We start from the raw sequence: 20,118 nt of genomic DNA, 5'->3' as shown, positions 1-20,118 counted from the left end.
TTTAGTCTTAGCAAAGTATTTTTTCACCTACGTAAAGAAAATATTGCCTTTTAAGACTATGGAACACACCTAGTTACAAATGGGCAGAAGTGTATGGTTACAAAACTAACAAAAGTGATTTTTTAATACATCGTTTTCATTCCATGAATATTTTGTGGGTATATGACGAATCAGGTAGTTTTTATATAGTTTCAGAGGATGTCGTCAGTATATTTTGCCAATAAAAAAAAGAAAGCAAATTGTAATTTTGCATGCGTGCACACGTGTATAAATATAATCTTTATGTAAATACAAACATACGTGAATATCTGTTCTGGGAGACTCTTCACTGATCATCATCGTTACTTCTGAGAGGAAAGATACATCTGCCTTTTTTGAAAATTTTACTGAACATTGACCAAATTTAAGTAGTAAAATAAAATTAAGGAAATAGTCACGATTGCATGTACCTAGTGATTGTTTTATAAGGAACTACCCTTTGCCTTTTTTCTTTTCCTTTTAATGTAGTACAGAAACAGTTAAGAATTCATGCTCAAATATAGAACTAGAAAATAGAAAGGAAAGAAAAAAGAAAACAAAAGTTTAAGAAATAAGAAAAAAAGTTATGATTCACTTTAAAGAAGCCGATGTCTAAGTAGTCAGTGAGATCATTAAACAAAAGACTGTAGGAAAATTTGCACAAAGAATGATCTTTTCATTGTTCCCCTTGTATTAAATGTCAAGTGTTCTGTAAAAGTTTATTGTATATGTTAGGGCCTCTATTTTCATGATATCAGAAAAGATGATAGAAATCTTTAGAGTTATGGTGACTCAAATTTTATCTGATAAGCATATCGAAAAAATCTTAAAAATATAACCTTGTGCAGGGTGGTTATTCTCCTGTTTTATAATGTGTATGAAAAGTGTATTAAGAATTGCTACTGTCTGAAAAATGTGTTTATATTTAACTGTGTGGTATTCATCAATCCTTATAAATTCACTTATTAATTCTACTACATTATCTACAGGTTGCTTTTACATTCTCTGAAGGCATAATTGTGTGGATGATAATGGCTGGGTTCGTTTCATTTTTTCCAATCATCATGCTTTTTTTTCTTTTTTTCTTGCATTATTTCCCTGACTAAATAGAACTGGAGGTAGTAGGCATCCTTGTCTCTATTTTGATATGAAGGAGAAGTTTTTCAGTCATTCACCACTCATTATATTTGCTGTAGTTTTCTAGATTTGGGTGGGTCCTTTTTTAGGAAGAAAACCCCTCACATGTAGGTGGTAAATTATTTCGAACGGCTTTTCTGTATCTGCTGTCAGAGTGACCTGATTTTGTTTGTCAAAGATGTTTGATTTGAAAGTGTGAAACCAACAAGAACAGCCTTCCTGTATTAAATCCAACTTGTTCGGGGTGCATTGAAGTTGTAGTGTCTTCGAATTCTGTTTGTTAAACGTAAACTTTTAGTTCCAGTTAAATTTATGGTTGTTATGAGGCATCCAGAATTTGATTTTTTCATGTGATATCTTTATCAGTTTGGTATCAATTTTATCGAGGACCTGTAAAAGATTTTGGACAGTTTTTGCTGTTTCTCTCCTAGTAAGAGTTTGTGCAGTATTGGCTGTTATTTAATTCTCAATTACATGGGAAAACTCAGGAATTCAGGCTCCAAGAGATGGAATTCATTTATAGGAAAGTTTCTCTATAAAGATGCAGTTTATTGAATAAAGAATGCTTGAGATTTCCTAGTTTAAATATTTTTTGAATTCATTTCATGGATTTTAAATTTATCGGCACAAATTTGCTCATAACGTGATGCACGTGTGTTCAGTATCCTCATGATGATCCCGTCCACCTTCCTGCTGTTGATCATGTGCGTCTTCTTTTGTATTCCCTTGATCAGTGTTGCCAGGGATTTATCACCTTTTTATCGTTTCACAAAAAATGACAGCTCTTGCATTTGCCTTTTTTTGTTTGTTTCTGGTTTCATTAACTGATGTTAACTTTAATTTTTCATGCTTTAAATTACTGATTTATTTTTTAATTTTATGAAAATTATTTTTAAATCTTAAACTTTCAGGATTTCACCTTTTACATTAATGCTCTAAATTTTCCATTAGACATGTATTTTGGTATATACCACGCAATTTTTAACAGCTTAATTGAAGTATGATTGATTTTAAATAAACTGCACCATTGAAAATAAACACTATATATTTTGGTGTGTGTGAGAGAGAGAAACCATCACCACATTTAAGAAGATGAGCATATTTATCCCGCTCCCCAGACTTCCTAGTGTACTTTTGGATTTTCCCCTCGTAATTCTGCCCAAGCCCTCCCTACTTTGCCACGCTATGCACATTCCTGTATGAGTCTTTTGATGGGTGTGTAATTGCATTTTTTCTTGGATAAACTTCAAGAAGTGGAATGGCTGAGTCATATGAGATGTTATTTCACAGATATTTATGGTCAGTGTTTTTAATTATAGCTCCTCTAATAGGTGTGCAGTGATATCTCGCTGTCACTCTAAATTGTACGGGTGTACATGAGTCATTATTTTTTCTGTCACAGTTATCCCCAATAAATGGAGAAAATGGATGACAATCTTATGCTAATCCTTTCCCCACATCTACACTTTTGCATGTATGTATTTTTTTAATTGTACGCTTTATTTTTTGTGTGAAATACAATAGAAATAATCAGAACTCTGAATTGATTTTTCTTCTTTTACTGAGCATTTCCTTTTGCTAATTTTTTTTTTCTTTTTCTTTTTTTTTTTTAATTTTATTTTGTCGATATACATTGTGGCTGATTATTGCTCCCCATCACCAAAACTTCCCTCCCTTCTCCAACCCCCCCCCAACAATGTCCTTTCTGTTTGCTTGTCGTATCAACTTCAAATAATTGTAGTTGTTATATCTTCTTCCCCCCCCCCCCCGGTTTCTGTGTGTGTGTGTGTGTGTGTGTGTGTGTGTGTGTGTGTGTGTGTGTGTGTGTGTGTGTGTGTGAATTTATATATTAATTTTTAGCTCCCACCAATAAGTGAGAACATGTGGTATTTCTCTTTCTGTGCCTGACTTGTTTCACTTAATATAATTCTCTCAAGGACCATCCATGTTGTTGCAAATGGCAGTATTTCATTCGTTTTTATAGTTGAGTAGTATTCCATTGTGTAGATGTACCACATTTTCCGTATCCACTCATCCGATGATGGGCATTTGGGCTGGTTCCAACTCTTGGCTATTGTAAAGAGTGCTGCGATAAACATTGGGAAACTTTTGCTTCTGAGAGGCAGTTAGCATGCAGAAAGTTCATCTCATAGTTCATCTCAGGGAATTAGTTCTTTTGAATCTATATCTCAGGTTTTGTGAGGTGTTTTCTATTTCTGGTTGGTATTACATTTATGGCATAGTCACTCAGGGATGCCAAATGACCCCTTGGGTTGTCTTCCAGAACCTTTCTCTTTAGTTCACCATTAGCTCAACTTGTGTCCCCTGAGCTGAACTTTTGAGACTGCTGGAATCTCTGCTCGGCTATTTAGTTTCTAAACTACAACTTTTTGCATAGCATGTTGGGTTCTTAATCACCTCCTTTGAGTTAGCATATATTTGAAGGAAAAAAAGAGTTACCAAAATTAGATGTCATCCCTTGGGCTTCTCTTCTGAGAACTGGTCTCTTCAAATGATTGCTTCCTTGGGTTTGTAGTGCCTTCAATGTCTTCAAGTTTTCCTAGTTTTTCTCAAGAGAATGGTTAGCATGGTAGAAATTTAGTTGTTTTTGCTCTCATACCAAATCAACCTAATCTTTATAACAATAAGATAAATTTTCTTTAAAGGCAGGTAGTCTTCTGAGGAGTGGATCTCTTCTGTCTTTTTTTGCTTAATGTACTGCACTTAAATTTTTCATTGATTGCCTAAATGTTTCTCCAGTTGCCAACATGTGCCAGGTATGGATCATGTGGTGGGGGTACATTATTGAGGTATAGCATAGTGTAAAGCAGAGAAGTAAATTTGGAATATATTATAGGATATAAGTTTTATGGTAATTATTAGGCTACATTAGTAACCAAATTGTTACATATACCTTTTTGTGTTGTGAGTTATGTTTATTGGTTGCAATAAAGTTTGGCAAATGAATCCTTTACTTATCTTGATCTACTTAGAGTTAAGAAAGTAGCACTTTATGTAAATGCAACCTCCTAACAGGGAAATTCCATTTATCCCCCCTTTTCTTTGTGGTCTTTTTGTCCTATATTATATTCAAATATCTTGTGGAAATTTTCCATTAATATTTTAAATGAGAAAATTGAATATTCAGTTAAATGTGTAGATCTGAATCTAACATTCCAATGAATTTTATAAATTATATTTTATATATGAAATATTACTTCACATTTTTGCTTAGCAAAATTAGTTGTCTTTTTAATGTTGTAATTTTTCATTTGAATTCTTTTTGACATATTTTTATGTGGTACAATATGGTTTAATTATTACATGTTAAGAATTTTCCAAATTTCTGTCTGTTGTTGATTTGTAATTTCTGTGTGTTGTGCTAGAGAACAAACTTGGTTGCACTTCGGTACTTTTACTGTGTTGAGGTTTGTTCTACGACCTAGTAATGAGGTCTACGCTGGAAATGTTCCATGTACACATGCAAAGGATGTGTATTCTGCAATTGTTGGATGGAGTATTATACAGGTGTCTTTTGGGCCTTCTTGTTTTATGATGTTGTTCACATCTTGCATATAATTGTTGATTTTTTGCCTGATTTTGTGCCTACATGTTCTGTTCTGCCACTCCAGCTTTCTCACAGTTGTGCATTGTATGGTGCTTCTTCCATTCTTTTACTTTCAGCATATTTGCAACTTTGAATATAATGTGTCCCATGTAGACAGCATAGAGTTATATGTTCTTTTATTTAGTCTGACAATCTTTTCCTTTGCTGGGATTGCTTAATCCTTTCACATTTAATATTGTGCTTGATATGGTTGGATTTGTGTCTCACTTTATTTTGGTTTTGTTTTCTATATGACTTATGACTATTTTTTCCTTGTACTCCGCATTTACTTCCTTTTATTAAGTAGACTTTTGTGTGTACCATTTTAATTTCTTTAATAATTATGATCAGACTTTTGGGTTATTTTCTTAATGGTTTCTCTGTGATTTACAGTATAAATTTTATCAGAATCTAGTTTGGATGTACACTATTTTTTAAATTTGAACATTTAGTTTTACATATTTGTGGGGTCCAGTGTGTTGATTCAATACATGCATGTACTGCCCAATGATTCACTTAGGACAGAGAGCATAGTTTTGTACACATTAGTCCACCACTTCTCAGATTTACACGAAATTAGGCTATACATGCATTCTATACATCTATCCAGTAGGATACAGAATATTTACTACCATTAAACTCCCTCATTTTTGTGCTATTATTTTATGCATATGTTTTTGTATGTTACACACCCCAAAATACATTTATGTTTATTGCTGTATACAATCTAATGTCCATTGAAGAAGGTAGAAGAAAGGAGAGTGAATTATATTTGTAGAGTTCATTTCGTTTTGTATTAAACTTATGTACTACTTCTGAATTTTTTCATTTGTTTTCTGTGAATTTGTGTTACCATCTGGTCTTAATTTCTTACTCTTATATAGTTTCATTCACAAACCCCTTTATCATGTGCTTATTGTCAAATATATTACATTGATATACGCTATATGACCAAAATACAGTTTTATTGATATTGTTTTGTGCAATTGTCCTTTAAGTCAGTTATGAGTAGAAAGGAACCTCAGTAAGTCACTATGCTTTGTTTAATCATTATCTACCCAATTACTATTACTGGAGATCTTAATTTTTTTCCATACAGATTCTACCTGCCATCTAGTGTCACTCCTCTCCTGCTGAAGAACTTCATTTAACATTTCTTACATTGCCAAATATTAACAACAAATTCTTTGTTTTTATTTATCTGAGAAAGTTTTAATTTTTCCTTCATTTTGAAAGATGGCCTTGCTAGAAACAGGCATCTTGGTTGACAGTTTCTTTTTTCTTTCAGCACTTTGAATATGTCATGCCAGTGCATTCTGGCAGCGTTTCTGATGAAAAATAATCTGCTGGTTTTATCCATGACCACTTCTATGTGCTGATTTACTTCTGTCTTCCTGCTTTCAATATTTTCTCTTCATTTTGGCTTTCAGCATTTTGACTGTGATATCTCTTGATGTGAATCTCCTTAAATTTAACTTCTTGGAAGTTCATTCGGTTTTTAGGTGTATAGTTTAGTGTTTTTCATAAAATCTGGGAGGTTTTTAGTTATTATTTCTTCGAATATATTTTCTATCCTGTTCTCTCTTGCCTCTTTCTGGTTCTTAGTTATGTTTATATTGGTATTCTTGATTGCATCGAGAATTTATCTGAGGCTCTGTTCATGTTTCTTCATTCCTTTTCCCGTTTGTTTTTCCAACTGCATGATTCCTATTGATTTATCTTTAAGTTTGGTGATTTTTCTGCTGTCATCTCAAATTTACTTTTGTAGTCATCTAGTGGATTTTTCATTTTGTTTATCATAGTTTTCTGCTTCAGAATTTCAATTTAGTGCTTTTTTAAAAAAGTATTTCTGACAAGCAAACAGAAAGGACATTGTTGGGTGGGAGGGGGCAGAGGGAGGAGGGCGAGAGGTTTTGGTAATTGGCCACAATAATCAACCACATTGTATATAGACAAAATAAAATTAAAGGAAAAAAATTTAAAAAGTATTTCGATGTGTTTATTAATCTGTACTTAATGAGTCATTGTTCTTACTGTATGTGTTTAAATTTTAAAACATGATTTTCTTTTGTTCTCTGAACATATTCATAATAGCTGTTGTAACATCTGTCTGCTAGTCCAACATCTGGGTCCCTTCAAAGGCAGTGTCTGTTGTTTGCCTTTTGTCCTGTATATGTGTCACACTTTCCCGTTTCTTTCAATGTCTCATAATTTTTGTTGTTGTTAAGAAGTGGACATGTTAGATAATATAAGGTAGGAATTATGGGGATTTATCCCCCACCTGGCTTGGTGCTGTCATTTGTCTGGTGTTTGTTTGGTGACATAACTGGACTAATTTTATGAAGTCTGTTTCTACTGCACAGTACGGCTTCTGATATCCTTTCACGGATTTTCCCCCATGTTGTCATTTTCTAGCTTGGCTTTTTTGGGTTCCTCGTCTGGTCAGTGTAAGACACTGTTTTGTCACAGTTTTTATCTTTAAGCTTCTTACCAAAAAGGTATTCATCCTTTACCTCTGGTTGTGTTTGTGGCTAGGGTACTGCTGTCATGGTTCTGGGTTTGAAATTTTACCTTGTCCCTAAGCATTGGAAAGATTGCATGCCATTTTTCTTGTTCTCCATGGATCCTGCTAAGAAGGCAGCTGTCATTTAAATCATTGTTCATGGGTTGGTAACTTATATCTATTTCTCTGAAGTGTTTCGTGGGTATACATTTGCTTATTTCATTAATATTACTTATATTTCACATAGGTGTCAAATATATAGTTTACTAAGACTTCAAAAACTTCTATATATTCTATGTGAATGCAGATTATTCCATATGTGTAAATAAAAGGATAATTTATTGGACAGTAACAATAAAGCAAAGGAAAAGCAGAACATATAGCTGGTATGAAAAATAAAAAAAGCCAAAAAGCAAACATTTAATTTTATCTTCAATAGGTAAAGGTATCTGCATGTGCACAACTTGAAATAAATTAAGCACATTTCCACATAAAACATCCAATGGTTTGTTCTTATTATTGCTGATCTGGTATTACTTGTGACTTGGATGAGAAATTGAATGAGAAATGCGAAAACCCCTCGAGGGAGAATAAGGAAGTGACACTTGTATTGCAAAATATTTTATGTCTAAGGCTATTCTACAGCATTCGGTAACATTAAACTTTGGCAAAACCATATCAGAAGCGATTCATAGAAATGTAGCAAATATCAGAATCTATGAGTAGCAAGCCGAATCTGTCAGTATGGACATATACTTCCTATGGACAGATAGAACACAGGCCAGTGATGAGAGGATATGTGTAACAATTTGATAGGCTTAATATGTAATAGTTTTGGTATTTAAAATAATTATAATGATAGGTTAACAAATGGACTTAACATTGCATCTAAGTACTGATGTATACACAAGCTAAGTATAAATTGGCAATTAATCTCTTAAATATGCTTAATACTTAGTTCAAGTTATTCATAGCAAGACTCTATAATATCTTGATACGAAGTTATCAAAGTGGTATAAAATAGAACTGGCTATTTGAAATTCATTTGGCTTTTTTTTTACTTAAAGTTCTATAAAGTAATTCACCTCCTAATACCACATCTGACACAATTATTCACAAATGTACATTAAATTATGCGTCCGAATATGGCAAAACTGTTATTTCTGAGTAAATTATGCTTTGTCTGTACCATGAATACTATGTAGGTTTTTCAACCAATCTAGAGGTAGACTTATGGAAAAAACTTCCAGGATATATTATTATAAAGGTAAGCAAATTGTAATTTACTTTCCAATCTGTAAATATACTATTAATGTGAATACATATGTGTGTGTAGATCTATCAATACACACAATTCACTGCTGCTCATGGTTACTTGTGAATGGAATGTAGATCTGCATTTTGGAGAGTGTTCAATGAGCATACGATGTATGTGTAATTAATAAATGAAAAATGAAAGAAATAGAAAAAAGTTGGCATATGCTTTTCTTTCTTCTTTTTTGAGTTAGTGCAGAACAGGAAATGATCTTCCTGAAGAGTGCTTTTTCTCTGTTATCATTATACATAATTATTTCAAGTTAAATATTTCATAGATGTAATAAATTATTCTTCAGTTTTTAACATGCACAAGGTATGAGCCATATATTGCAAGTACTTTTATTGAGGTACAGTTTGTTACGAAACACAAACAGTAAATAATGAGTATACTAAACAGCTAAGTTTGGGGGAATGAATTCTACAGCCACAATAACCAGATTATTACTTTAGTGTCCATCAGTCTTGCTAACACTTATTAATTCTAATGCATTTTTCTACAGATTGCTTTTAGATAGTCTGGAAAGAAACATGTCATCTGGGAATAATGATGTTTGCATATCTTCCTTTTTAATTTCTGGTATTTTACATTTTTTCTTGCATTATGGCCCTGACTAGGACCTCCATAAAATGTTGAATAGAACAGGGGACAGGAGATATTGTTGTATCTTTTCTGATTTCAGGGGGAAGTTTTGAATATTTTTTCACTAAGTATGATATTTGTTGCAGTGTTCTGAGTTTTAGTTTTTAATCATAAGTGTGGCAAATTATGTCAAATGATTTAGACCCATTGTAATAGTACATTAATTTTTTCTTTCTTTTTTTTTAAGTGGTTTGATTTCAAAATGTTAAACCAAGAAGAATTCATTCTGGGATTAACTTCAATTTGTTCATTGCGTTTTATAATTGATGCATCTTTGATTTTGTTTATCCAACATAAGTTCTTGTTTTCTGTGTTTGGTCATGCAGGATATAAACCTATGATTTTACTTTCTTATACTATCCTCTTCAATTTGATGTAAAGTTTATAAGGGTCTCCTAGAACATTTGGGGGATTGTTTTTCGATTCTGTGGAAGAGTTTGTACAAGATTGGCGTTATTTCTTTCTCATTATATGGAAAAGTTCAGGAATTCAGGCACTAGGACTTGGAATTCATTCATTAAAAGGATATTCATTATAGACACAATTTATTTAATAATTGAAGGGCTATTGAGATTTCCCAACCTTTTAAAATTATTTATCATTCCATATACTTAAAAATTTGTTAGCATAAAATTTATATAAATATCAATTTGTAGTATTATGTGTTTGTCTACAGGATTGGTAGTGATGATTCAGTCTACATTCCTGGTTCTGGTAATGGGTTTCTTTTATTTTTCTCCATAATTTGTGCAAGGGATCTGTCAATTTTCTTTTCAGTTCAATAAAAATTTGGGATTCGTCAATCTTCTCTTTGCAATCATTCAAATTTCATTCACCAATCTTAATTTTATTGGTTCGTGTCTTTAATTATTTTTACTAGTAAATTACACAGTTTTCAATTTCTTGAGGTGAGCTGTTATATCTTAAATTTTCAGTATTTCCACTTGTGTAAGTAATGCTATTTATTTTCATGTAAACATATTTTGGTGCAACTCATACTTCGTAATAGCTTTATTGAGGTATAATTGACTTAAAAAACTGCACAACCTTTAAATGAACAATATATGTTTTGAGATATTATATATTTGTGAAACAGTCACCATAATCAAGATAATGTAACTATCCATCTCACATTCTTTTCCAAGTTTTCTTGTGCATATATGTCTTCCCTCTCTGCTGGTTCTGCCCAAACACTCCACATTTTCCCCATGCTATGCACCTTCTTGTGTAAGTCTTTCTATGGACATATACTTTCATTTTCTTAAAAAAAAGTAAACTTCCAGAAATGGATGACTGGATCGCATGATTAGGGTTTCTTTAAGTTATTTTACAGTATGACAAGGTAGTTTGCAACATTATACCATTTTACAGCTTACCGGCAATATGAGTGTCACAGGTGCTCAACGTCTTTGCCATTGTTTGTCATGGTCAGAACTTTTAACTGTAGCCCTTCTAATAGGTATGCACTGGTATCACATTGTTGCTTTATGTTGCAAGGTGTAACCAAGTCATAGTTCTTTGTGTTCCAAGCATTCCCAGTAAATGGAGAAAACAGATTAAAGGCCTGATGCTAATCCTTTCCATTCATGTTTTGCATGTATAGTTCTTTTTTATTGCATGCTGGATTTTCTATTTGATGTAGTATAGGGATAATTGCAGGCTCTGGGTGATTTTATCTTCCTCCAGGGACCATTTCTTTTGCTATTGAGAGGCAGTAACCTGGTGGAATGCCCTTTCTGACATTGAGAACTTTTGAGGCTGGATTTCAAGTTATATTGTATTTCTTGTTCACATAGACATTTAGTACATAGCCCCTCTAGTATGTCAAAAGAACCTAAAATTTAAAAAAAAATAATTAGCCCTCTGCTTTGTGGGCTCTGAGCTGAATTTGTGCTGCCTGTGATGGAGGTAGTACTGGAAGATGGTCAGTTGCTTAGTTTCTCAGCTTCAATTTTGTGCTTAGCATCTTGAGTGCTCATTCAGATCTTTCAATTAACAAATACTTTGTGGCGAAGATGATACCAAAGTTAGATCTCACCACTTGGGCTTTCTTCCTCCTGAGATTGTGAACCTTTAATTCTTGCCCCCTTAAACTTGTAATACCTCAAAGGGATATCTTTCATATATTTCCAGCTTTCCCAGTTTTTCTCAGCAGGATGCTTGGACTCGTAGATTATTACAGGAGGCAGGTTTTTTCCCCTAAAAACCTATTATTTAAAATAAGTTTTAATTAATAGGTGTTTTCCTCCCATAGCCAACTAATCCCAATTCTATATCAAGACTATGAACAAAATTAACTTAACTTTCTATTTTGAGGTCAGTGTACATTCATTTGCAGTTACAAGAATTAATATGAAGGGATCCATGTACCTTTTACTTACTTTTACCCAGTTTTAACATCTTGAAATCTATGGAGCACTATCTCAAGCAGGATATTAATATTTATACAGTCAAGATAGAGAACATTTCAATCGCCACAAGAATCCCTCTCGTTTCCCTGTTATAGGCAGGTCGCTGTCGTTCGTCTCCCCATCCTTGACTTCTGGCAACTAATGATCTGTTCTTCATTAGTGTAATTTTTAAAAATTTTATTGACATCATATTCATGGAATCATTCTGTATGTGATGTTTGGGACATTTTTTTTTTTTCTCTCTCAATATACTTATCTGGAGATTCATAAAGATTGTTGTGTGTATAAATAGGTTTTTAAAGTTTTTATTGCTGAGTAGAATTCCATGGTATGGATATACCACATTTTGTTTAACTATATGAGGGTCATCTGGGTGTTTTCACTTTGGGGCTATTACAAATAAATCTGGGTCAAACATTTCTGTATATGTTTCCTTGGAAACATGCGTCTTTAGTTCTCTTTGCTAAATACCAAAGAGTGCAATGCTCTGTCATATGGTACTTGCATAGTCAGGGATTTTTTTTTTTTTTTTTTTAGACTGCCGAAATTTGTAACAGTGGCTGCACCATCTTACATTCCAAGAAATACTGTCTGAGTTTGGCTGCATTTTATGGTGTCACTATTTTTTATTTTAGGCATTCGGATAGCTGTGTAGTGATATCACATTGTGATTATAATTTGCATTTACCAAATAACAATAATGTTAAACATGTTTCCATGTGATTATTTGCTATTTGTATATTCTCTTTGGTGAAATCTCTCTTTATTTCTTTTGACCATTTTACAGTTGGATTTTTCAAAATGTGTGTTATGAGTATACTTTCTATATTACAGATACTCGTTTTCTGTCACATATTTGGCTTATAAATATTTTTCCCAGTATGTAGCTTGTCTTTCTGTTTGCTTAACAGAAAATAAAGCTATTAGCATAGTATTTGCGAGTGAATTTTTTTTTTTTTTGCAAGTTTTTGGAGGTTTTCCTGTTATGTTTCTGTTATTGATTTCCCATTTGATTTTATTATGGTCACAGAACACATTCTTGTGATTTCAGTCCTTTTAAATTTTTTGAGGTTTATTTTATGCTTGACAATATGATCTGCCTTGGTGTATGTTCCATGTACAGTGGCAACAAATTTGTCTCCTGCTGTTGTTGGGTGCAGTGTTCTGTAATTGTGAAACACATCCTGTTGAATGATGGTGGTGTTGATTACTTCAGAAATTTTGCTGAATCTATGTAATTTTTCTGTCAACTGTTGAGATATAGTGGTTGAAGACTCCAGCTATAATTGTGAATTCAACTATTTATTCTTTCAAGTGTATCAGTTTTGCTTCTCATACTTTGTACATATTCAGGGTTTCTAGATCTTTTTGTTGAATTGGCCATTTGTTATTACATAATATAATGTCCATCTTTGTCTCTGGTAATTTTCTTTGCTCTGAATTCTGCTCTATCTAATACTCTTATTGCCATTCCTGCTTTATTTTGATTATTTTTGGTATATCTTTCCATATCCTTTACTTTCAGTCTGCTGATGTCATTATATTTAAAGCAAGTTTGTTGTAGACAGAAAATAGTTGAGTCATTTTTTTGTTAATTCACTCAGCCAATATTTGTCTTTTAGTTGTTATACAATTGTATAGGTCATTTTTATTTAATGTTATTATGTGTATGTTAGGATTTAAGTGTGGTATAACATTTTTTCTGTTTGTTTTCTCTGTTTTTATTTTTTCGTTTTCTATTGTCTGCCTTCCTGTGGGTACTTTAAAAATTTTTAGCAATTCATTTTTTTTATTTTTGTTTATCTATAGCGTATTTGAGTGTGTCTTTCTGCCTTACTCTTTTTACTGATTACTCTGACCATTACATATATATAAATATATGTATATGTATACTTATTACAATCGGGTGTAATCATTTTACCACTTTTAGTGATGTGTTAAAAACCTTATCTCCTATTACATCTCTCTACCCACTCCCTATTTTTAATATAATTATCATAAATACTTCCTCTTCATACTTTGAAGTCCACATCAGAAAGTGTTATAATTTTTACTTATAATGTAAAACGTAATTTAGAAAACTCAAGAAGAGAAACTTGGTTTACTCTATTCACCTGTCTTTTGCTTACCTTTACTGATGTTCCAAGTTTTTTGACTTTATTATTTGTTTCTGTTCAGAAAATTTCCTTTAGTTATTATTTTAGGGTAGTTGTACTGGCAGTAAATTCTTTTAGGGTTCCTTCATCGAAGAATGTCTTGGTTTTCACTTGAATCCTGAGGATATTTTCACTGGGTTTAGAATTTCACAGTTCTTTTCTTTCAGCACTTGAAAAATGTGGCACTTTCTACTAGCTTTCCTGGATTTTGATGATAAATTCAACATAATTTGAATGTTCTTGTATTTTTTTTTCCTCTATAGGTAAGATGGGATTTCTCTTGCTGCTTTCAATAAATTTTTTTTTCTCTTTAGTTTTCAGAATTTTGATATGATGTATCTTGGTCTGGAATTTTACAGGTTCATCCTGAGAGAATTTTGTTAAGGCCTTGTACATATAAATTTTGTTTGACAAATTGGGAAGTTTTCAGGCATTATTTTTGAAAGTATTCTCAGTACTATACTCTGTCCACTCCTTATGGGATTCTAATGACAGGAATGTTAGAACCTTTGTTATTGACTCACAGGTCTCTGAGACTTTGTTCTCCTACCCACCCCCTTACTCGTATTTCCTTTCTGTTTCCTGACTGGGTAATTACTCTTTTTCTGCCTTCAGTGTCAATGATTATTTCCTTTGCACCACATCAACAGGGGGAAAGTGAAGGCACGGCCTCTGTTGCCAGGTGATTGTAGAAGTCCAGATTCAACCCTTGGCCCCCATTGACTCCTGAGTGGGGGATGTTCCTCGTTACTCCTGGGAAGGGTTGGAAGTTCTGTCCCCCACTAGGCTTCCACTGAGAGTGGCAGGTCACAGCTCCTCATGGGCATACTACTGACACCATATAGAGTGACTTCTTTACCATGGGCTGTGGTGAAAACTGTTACTCTTCTCTGAGCTTCCTCTGATAGCACTTCAGCAAGAAGGGGAGCAGTATGTCATTAACTCCAATAGAGTAGAAGTGCAAACTTTCTACCTGCTCTCCATTAACAGTGTGGTGTGGTGGAGGGTGCACTCTTTACTAACAGCAAGTATGAACGTACCAGCTTCCAACTGCACCACTATGGATGCCGTGTGATGGTGATTTGAGTTAACTAGCTACATACAGCCTGGTCAGGGTGGACCTTTCATAACGTAGTTGAAGATGGCAACTCTATTTTGTTGTGATGTTTTGCTTGAACAGAGTAGTTAGCTCTACTCAGTTATGAATTAAATAATCGTGTATTTATTCACATATTTTACTTAATCAGAGCTTTGCACTTCTTCCTGCAGTTCTTAGTTTGCACCAGGAGAGATAACTCTACCCTCAGACTGAATGACTTCTTTTAGTATTACTTCTTTTACAGTTTTCCCAGTGGTAAATTGTCTTAAGTTTGGTTGTTTCTTATTTCACTCTCCATGAAAGCATAATTTTTCTACATATGGAATTCTCAATTGACAGTTTTACTTTTTCCTTCAGCATTGGAAAGATGGTGCTATATTTCTCCTGTTCTCCACTATAACCACTGATTTTATTTTCTTATCTTTCTTATAGTATTGATTTTGTGTAAAGTTTATACCAGTCTCATAATAGAATTGAGAAGCATTTCTTTTATCTGGAAAAAATTGTGCAAGATTGGGGTTCTTGTTCATTATATGGAAAACAGCAAGTCTTCAGGCACCAGGGTGTAGAATAGAATCACTGGGAGGAAATATTTAATTACAGATGCAATTTTTCAAATAGATGTAAGATTATTGAGACTTCCTAAATTTTTCTCTAATTTCATTTTTTTAAACAATTTACTGATTTCATGTAACTTCAATTTATCAGCGTAAGTTTGCTTAAAATATTATGTGTATGTCTCAAGGATCTGGACAGATAATTCTGCATTCCTGGTAATAATGTCTGGTTTTTGTATTGATAAGTGTCTCAAGCGTTCATCATTTTTAAACCTATTACCAAAAAGAAAAACAACAAAAGTAACATCTTAATATAACTTATGGATATGTTGATTCAACTTTTTATAACTGAAAAAATTTCATCCTTTAATCTTAATGTTTTTTTCATTTTTTTTTTAGATTAAAATTACCGGGTATTTTTACAAATAATTGAGCTTGATTATCAGATTTCTAAATTTTAGTACATCCTTTTTTGAATTAAATGATCTGAAATTTCTTTGAGACACATATTTGGTGCATACTGCACGTTTTGAATAATTTTTTGAGGTATGATTGATTTAAAATAAACCACATAATGTTAAAGTCATCATAAAAGTTTAAAGACTTTCATGTATTAATGAAACTGTCATCACAATCAAGATAACATAAATATCCTCTCCTCTTCCACCAAGGTTCCTTATGAACCTCATATTGCTCCCCTGTCATCCTGCCCTAGCGCTCCCCTCTTTCCTGCGTTATGGACATTCTTGAAGGAGTCTTTATATGGACATAAAATTTTATATTTTTTTGAAAAATTTCAAGGAACAGAATGGCTAGATCACATGATAGTTGTGCCTTTCAGATACTTTAGAAATTGTGTAAATATTCTGCAGTGAACATACTGTGTTAAACCCTACCAGCAGTGTAAAAGAGTCACCTTTGATTAGGTACTTGTCAGCACTTATTATGGTTAGTATTTTTCATTGTTTCTCATTTAGCAGGTGTGTAGTGGTATCTCACTGTTGCTGTAAATTGTGTGGGAATCACCAAGTCTTAGTTCTTTCTGTTCCAGACATCCTCATTATATGGAGAAAATGGATCCCAATCCTGATGCTAGTCCTTTCCTACCCCATTCCCTTTCTGCATGTGTGGGTACTTTTGATTGCAGGCTGGATTTTCTGTATGAAATAGTGTAGAGGTAACTGGAGTTTCTGGGTGATTTTATCATTCTCTGGCATACATTTGCATTTGACAGGCAGTTAGGGTGGGGACAGTTAATCAAGCTGCGGTCAGAAATTGAGTCCTTTTAAAGCTGGATCTCGAGCTTTGTGTGGAGTTTTCTATTTTAGGTTTATATTGACCTTAGGACATAACCCCTTGGCTATATGCCAAATGAACCCTTGGTTTGTTTTCTGTGATTCGTTTCGTCTGTGAACTGTCAGGTTGAACCTGTGTCCTCTTGGTTGGGTGAGACTGCCAGAAGTCTTTCTCAGCTGCTTAGCTGCTCAGCTCCAACTTTCTGCTGAAGCCTCCTGGATCGTCACTCACATCTTTGGAATCAGCAAAAGCCTTCAAGGGAGAAGCGGTAACAAATGTGAATGGTTCTCGTGACAAAGTCTTCCCTCCTAATTGAGATTCTGTCTTTTTGAATGCTTTCTTCCTTTGATTTGTGGTGCCTTCAAACAATATCTTTAATATCTTCCAGCTTTCCTAGTTTTTCTCAGTAGGATGGTTGAGCTGAAAAGGCTGGTGTGCTATTAAGCAAGAGTTTATCTCTACAAATAGTAGTTATTGAAATAGTTTTGAATCTGTACATTTTATTTCTTTTATAGAAAGTTAATTCAGTCTATATTTCCATAAGATAAACAATTGCTGTTATGGCAAATGATCTTCCTGAAGAGTGCTTTTTCTCTGTTTCATTATACATAATTCTTTCAAGTTAAATATTTCATAGATTTAATAAATTATTCTTTAGTTTTTAACATGCACAAGGTATGAGCCATATGATGCAAGTACTTTTATTGAGGTATAGTTTGTTAGGAAACAAAAACAGTAAATAATGAGTATACTAAACAGATTAGATTGGGGGAATGAATTATACAGCCAGTCACCAGATTACTACCTATACCATGTCGAATTGTTGCTCTAGGGAGTGGCATATCAACCTTTATCTTGCCCTGGTGTACTGAGAGTTATGTTTGTACCACTCCATGTAAGTGTACCCTCATGACATGGGACTTTGTGGTCTTGGTGTCATATATTTTCCATATACGTTATTATTTTTTTCATTTTTTGCTTTATACATTGAAATGCATTTTAAAAACAATAGAAAAATTGTCTTATATTTCCCCATACATTTTATTTTTTTTTGAGTAGTAGACTTTAGTTTATAGCAGTTTTAGGTTTGCAGAAAAATCGAGCAGAAAATACCCCCCTACACACACACAGAGTTTATCCTATTATTAATATCCTGCGTTGCTGTGATACATTTGTTACAGTTATGAAACAATATTGATAAACTATTATAAAGTAAAGTTTACATTAGGATTCCCTCTCTGTGTTGTATAGTTCTGTGGGTTTTGCTAGATGTGTAATGTCATGTATTCACTAGTACAGTATCATACACAATAGTTTCACTGCCCCACGAAGCATCTGTTCTCCACCTGTTCATCTGTGCATCTCTCTCTCTCCCTGAGAACCTGGTAACCACTGGTATTTTTTTTTCCTGTTACCTCAAACATTTTTTGTTTCTTTGTGTTAGGTGCATTCAAGATCCTCTTTTCCAGCTGATTGAATTTATACAATAAATTGTTCTTAATTACAGTCACCCTACAGTGCTATAGAACACTAAATCCTATTCCTCCTACTTAGGTGTAATTTTGTGTTTGTTAATCAACTCTCACTATCCCCTACCCCTTTATCCTTCTGGTAAGAATTCAGCATGGTAATCTCTGGTAACCACCATACTATTCTCTACTTACACGTGATAAAAATTCTTTGCTTCCACATATGGATGAGAATATGTGGTATTTCTCTTTCTGCTCCAGGCTTATTTCACTTAATGCAATGTCCTCCAAGCTCATACGTGTTGCCGCAGATGGCAGGATTTCACTGTTTTTAATCGCTAAATAGTATCACGTGTACACATACCACATTTTCTTTATCCATTCAACTGTGGATAGATACTTAGGTTGATTCCATATCTTTGTGATTATAAACAGTGGTGCAATAAACATGAGCGTGCGCACATCTCTTCGATATGCTGATTCCCTTTCCTTTGTTTATATATATATATCCAGTAGTGGGACTGCTGGATCACATGGTAGTTCTATTATTAGTTTTTTGAGAAACTTCTGTCCTGCCTTCCATAATGGCTATATTAATTTGCGTTCCCACCAACAGTATGTAAGAATTCCTCTTTCTATGCTTCCTTGCCTGCCTTTGGTATTTTGTCTTTTTAATATTAGCCATTCTAACTGGAATGTCGTAATATTGCATTGTAGGTTTGATTTGCATTTCCCTGATGATTACTGATGTGGAGCTTTGTTTCATATACCTGATGCCCATTTACATGTCATCTTTTGGAACATGTCTATTCAGCTTATTTGCCCATATTTTAATTGGATTTTTCATTTGCTGGTTTTTTCTTTTGAGTTATTTGAATTCTTCTTATATTCTGGATATTAATCCTCTGTCAGATGCATAGTTTGTAAATATTCTCTCCCATTCTGTAGGTTGTCTCCATTGATTTTTTTTCTCTGCTGTGCAGAAGCTGTTTAGTTTGATGTAATCCCATTTGTCTGTTTGTTTGTTTGTTTTTTTGTTTGTTTTGCTTTTGTTCCCTGTACATTTGAGGTCTTCTTCATAAAGTCTGTTCCCAGACCAATGTTCTGAAGCATTTCCTCTATGTTTTCTACTAGTAGTTTCGTAATTTTGGGTCTTACATTTCAACCTTTAATTCATTTTGAGTTGATTTTGTATATGGTGAGAGGTAGGGTCTAACTTCATTCTTCTGCATATGGGTATCCAGTTTCCCCAGCACCATTTATTGAAGAGACTGTCCTTTCCCTAATGAATATTCTTAGTGTCTTTGTCCATAATCAGTTTTGTTTTGATCATCACACACCATACGCAAATACTGGTAATCAACTATGAACCCCCTAAATATGTATAAATAAAAATAAGAAGAAAAAATCGTTTCTATGACATATATAATTTGTGATGTACAACAGAAAAAAAAATTACTCAAGATTTAACTAAAGTTATCAACTAATCATTTTATAGTCTGAAAAAAGAAAAAAGAAAACCAGTTGCCTGTAAATATGTGGCTTTATTTCTGGGTTCTCTATTCTGTTCTATTAGTTTCTAGTCTTTTTTTATGCCAGTATCATGCTGTATAGGTTACTATAGCTTTGCATATATTTTGAAGTCACGTACTGTGGTGCTTCCAGCTTTGTTCCTTTTGCTCAGGATTAATTTGGCTATTAGGGTTTTTGTGTGGTTTCAAACGAATTATAGGATTGTTATTCTATTTTGTGTGAAGAATGTCATTGGCGTTTTGATAAGGATTGAGTTGGATCTATAGACATCTTTTGGTAGTGTGGTATTTTTCACATTATTGATTCTTCCAGTCTGTGAATGTGGAATGTGTATGTGTTACCATTTCTTTGTGTCTTCACTTTCTTTCATCACTG

The 20,118-nt window shown here is 33.4% G+C and overlaps 1 protein-coding gene across 8 annotated transcripts in view; it reads left to right on the top strand.

Moving 5' to 3' along the window:
• Window positions 1-20,118, top strand: part of LOC134367693 (uncharacterized) — a 311,105-nt gene that overhangs the window by 55,388 nt on the left and 235,599 nt on the right. The gene's annotated exons all lie outside the window — the stretch shown is intronic.

Source organism: Cynocephalus volans, chromosome X (genome assembly GCF_027409185.1).
Source record: "Cynocephalus volans isolate mCynVol1 chromosome X, mCynVol1.pri, whole genome shotgun sequence".
Classification (NCBI taxonomy): Eukaryota; Metazoa; Chordata; class Mammalia; order Dermoptera; family Cynocephalidae; genus Cynocephalus; species Cynocephalus volans.
The sequence above is the reverse complement of the archived record's forward strand: the minus strand, read 5'-3'. Positions and strand labels throughout refer to the sequence as shown.